Raw genomic sequence first — 4,463 nt, forward strand, 5'->3', positions numbered from 1 at the left:
CCAGGTGGTGGGTGTGACCCCCGCCTACTGGAATTTGGAGGATCTGGGTGGAAGATGCTCGACTCCAAATCAAGTAGGCTTGGAGGTCTCGGCCCCGGAACCCGCGTGGCTTTGTCCCTCTGCCAGTACCTTCAGGTGTGCGGAGAGTGGTCTCAGCATGATGGTGCCTGGTCCTGGAGGTCTCCGGCTGCCGTAGCCCTGGCCGGGGCGGGGAGGAAAGATCAACCCGCTCCCCTCCAAGGGACTCCGGGAAGGAACACCGAGGCGCGGGGGTAGAGACTGCACTGCTCTCGTCCGGGATCTGGATTTTATAGTCTCTGATTCTTGGCCGCTGATGGGATTACACGGCGCCAGGGGGCCAGGTGGTGGGTGTGACCCCCGCCTACTGGAATTTGGAGGATCTGGGTGGAAGATGCTCGACTCCAAATCAAGTAGGCTTGGAGGTCTCGGCCCCGGAACCCGCGTGGCTTTGTCCCTCTGCCAGTACCTTCAGGTGTGCGGAGAGTGGTCTCAGCATGGTGGTGGCTGGTCCTGGAGGTCTCCGGCTGCCGTAGCCCTGGCCGCGGGGGGGAGGAAAGCTCAACCCGCTCCCCTCCAAGGGACTCCGGGAAGGAACACCGAGGCGCGGGGGCAGAGACTGCACTGCTCTCGTCCGGGATCTGGATTTTATAGTCTCTGAGTCTTGGCCGCTGATGGGATTACACGGCGCCAGGGGTCCAGGTGGTGGGTGTGACCCCCGCATACTGGAATTTGGAGGATCTGGGTGGAAGATGCTCGACTCCAAATCAAGTAGGCTTGGAGGTCTCGGCCCCGGAACCCGCGTGGCTTTGTCCCTCTGCCAGTACCTTCAGGTGTGCGGAGAGTGGTCTCAGCATGGTGGTGGCTGGTCCTGGAGGTCTCCGGCTGCCGTAGCCCTGGCCGCGGCGGGGAGGAAAGCTCAACCCGCTCCCCTCCAAGGGACTCCGGGAAGGAACACCGAGGCGCGGGGGCAGAGACTGCACTGCTCTCGTCCGGGATCTGGATTTTATAGTCTCTGAGTCTTGGCCGCTGATGGGATTACACGGCGCCAGGGGGCCAGGTGGTGGGTGTGACCCCCGCCTACTGGAATTTGGAGGATCTGGGTGGAAGATGCTCGACTCCAAATCAAGTAGGCTTGGAGGTCTCGGCCCCGGAACCCGCGTGGCTTTGTCCCTCTGCCAGTACCTTCAGGTGTGCGGTGAGTGGTCTCAGCATGATGGTGGCTGGTCCTGGAGGTCTCCGGCTGCCGTAGCCCTGGCCGGGGCGGGGAGGAAAGCTCAACCCGCTCCCCTCCAAGGGACTCCGGGAAGGAACACCGAGGCGCGGGGGCAGAGACTGCACTGCTCTCGTCCGGGATCTGGATTTTATAGTCTCTGAGTCTTGGCCGCTGATGGGATTACACGGCGCCAGGGGGCCAGGTGGTGGGTGTGACCCCTGCCTACTGGAATTTGGAGGATCTGGGTGGAAGATGCTCGACTCCAAATCAAGTAGGCTTGGAGGTCTCGGCCCCGGAACCCGCGTGGCTTTGTCCCTCTGCCAGTACCTTCAGGTGTGCGGAGAGTGGTCTCAGCATGATGGTGGCTGGTCCTGGAGGTCTCCGGCTGCCGTACTCCTGGCCGGGGCGGGGAGGAAAGCTCAACCCGCTCCCCTCCAAGGGACTCCGGGAAGGAACACCGAGGCGCGGGGGCAGAGACTGCACTGCTCTCGTCCGGGATCTGGATTTTATAGTCTCTGAGTCTTGGCCGCTGATGGGATTACACGGCGCCAGGGGGCCAGGTGGTGGGTGTGACCCCCGCCTACTGGAATTTGGAGGATCTGGGTGGAAGATGCTCGACTCCAAATCAAGTAGGCTTGGAGGTCTCGGCCCCGGAACCCGCGTGGCTTTGTCCCTCTGCCAGTACCTTCAGGTGTGCGGAGAGTGGTCTCAGCATGATGGTGGTTGGTCCTGGAGGTCTCCGGCTGCCGTAGCCCTGGCCGGGGCGGGGAGGAAAGCTCAACCCGCTCCCCTCCAAGGGACTCCGGGAAGGAACACCGAGGCGCGGGGGCAGAGACTGCACTGCTCTCGTCCGGGATCTGGATTTTATAGTCTCTGAGTCTTGGCCGCTGATGGGATTACACGGCGCCAGGGGGCCAAGTGGTGGGTGTGACCCCCGCCTACTGGAATTTGGAGGATCTGGGTGGAAGATGCTCGACTCCAAATCAAGTAGGCTTGGAGGTCTCGGCCCCGGAACCCGCGTGGCTTTGTCCCTCTGCCAGTACCTTCAGGTGTGCGGAGAGTGGTCTCAGCATGGTGGTGGCTGGTCCTGGAGGTCTCCGGCTGCCGTAGCCCTGGCCGCGGCGGGGAGGAAAGCTCAACCCGCTCCCCTCCAAGGGACTCCGGGAAGGAACACCGAGGCGCGGGGGCAGAGACTGCACTGCTCTCGTCCGGGATCTGGATTTTATAGTCTCTGAGTCTTGGCCGCTGATGGGATTACACGGCGCCAGGGGGCCAGGTGGTGGGTGTGACCCCCGCCTACTGGAATTTGGAGGATCTGGGTGGAAGATGCTCGACTCCAAATCAAGTAGGCTTGGAGGTCTCGGCCCCGGAACCCGCGTGGCTTTGTCCCTCTGCCAGTACCTTCAGGTGTGCGGAGAGTGGTCTCAGCATGGTGGTGGCTGGTCCTGGAGGTCTCCGGCTGCCGTAGCCCTGGCCGCGGCGGGGAGGAAAGCTCAACCCGCTCCCCTCCAAGGGACTCCGGGAAGGAACACCGAGGCGCGGGGGCAGAGACTGCACTGCTCTCGTCCGGGATCTGGATTTTATAGTCTCTGAGTCTTGGCCGCTGATGGGATTACAGGGCGCCAGGGGGCCAGGTGGTGGGTGTGACCCCCGCCTACTGGAATTTGGAGGATCTGGGTGGAAGATGCTCGACTCCAAATCAAGTAGGCTTGGAGGTCTCGGCCCCGGAACCCGCGTGGCTTTGTCCCTCTGCCAGTACCTTCAGGTGTGCGGAGAGTGGTCTCAGCATGGTGGTGGCTGGTCCTGGAGGTCTCCGGCTGCCGTAGCCCTGGCCGGGGCGGGGAGGAAAGCTCAACCCGCTCCCCTCCAAGGGACTCCGGGAAGGAACACCGAGGCGCGGGGGCAGAGACTGCACTGCTCTCGTCCGGGATCTGGATTTTATAGTCTCTGAGTCTTGGCCGCTGATGGGATTACACGGCGCCAGGGGGCCAGGTGGTGGGTGTGACCCCCGCCTACTGGAATTTGGAGGATCTGGGTGGAAGATGCTCGACTCCAAATCAAGTAGGCTTGGAGGTCTCGGCCCCGGAACCCGCGTGGCTTTGTCCCTCTGCCAGTACCTTCAGGTGTGCGGAGAGTGGTCTCAGCATGATGGTGGCTGGTCCTGGAGGTCTCCGGCTGCCGTAGCCCTGGCCGGGGCGGGGAGGAAAGCTCAACCCGCTCCCCTCCAAGGGACTCCGGGAAGGAACACCGAGGCGCGGGGGCAGAGACTGCACTGCTCTCGTCCGGGATCTGGATTTTATAGTCTCTGAGTCTTGGCCGCTGATGGGATTACACGGCGCCAGGGGGCCAGGTGGTGGGTGTGACCCCTGCCTACTGGAATTTGGAGGATCTGGGTGGAAGATGCTCGACACCAAATCAAGTAGGCTTGGAGGTCTCGGCCCCGGAACCCGCGTGGCTTTGTCCCTCTGCCAGTACCTTCAGGTGTGCGGAGAGTGGTCTCAGCATGGTGGTGGCTGGTCCTGGAGGTCTCCGGCTGCCGTAGCCCTGGCCACGGCGGGGAGGAAAGCTCAACCCGCTCCCCTCCAAGGGACTCCGGGAAGGAACACCGAGGCGCAGGGGCAGAGACTGCACTGCTCTCGTCCGGGATCTGGATTTTATAATCTCTGAGTCTTGGCCGCTGATGGGATTACACGGCGCCAGGGGGCCAGGTGGTGGGTGTGACCCCCGCCTACTGGAATTTGGAGGATCTGGGTGGAAGATGCTCGACTCCAAATCAAGTAGGCTTGGAGGTCTCGGCCCCGGAACCCGCGTGGCTTTGTCCCTCTGCCAGTACCTTCAGGTGTGCGGAGAGTGGTCTCAGCATGGTGGTGGCTGGTCCTGGAGGTCTCCGGCTGCCGTAGCCCTGGCCGCGGCGGGGAGGAAAGCTCAACCCGCTCCCCTCCAAGGGACTCCGGGAAGGAACACCGAGGCGCGGGGGCAGAGACTGCACTGCTCTCGTCCGGGATCTGGATTTTATAGTCTCTGAGTCTTGGCCGCTGATGGGATTACACGGCGCCAGGGGGCCAGGTGGTGGGTGTGACCCCCGCCTACTGGAATTTGGAGGATCTGGGTGGAAGATGCTCGACTCCAAATCAAGTAGGCTTGGAGGTCTCGGCCCCGGAACCCGCGTGGCTTTGTCCCTCTGCCAGTACCTTCAGGTGTGCGGAGAGTGGTCTCAGCATGATGGTGG

The sequence above is a fragment of the Sorex fumeus genome, unplaced genomic scaffold (genome assembly GCF_029834395.1).
Source record: "Sorex fumeus unplaced genomic scaffold, SorFum_2.1 ptg000055l, whole genome shotgun sequence".
In the NCBI taxonomy this organism is placed as follows: Eukaryota; Metazoa; Chordata; class Mammalia; order Eulipotyphla; family Soricidae; genus Sorex; species Sorex fumeus.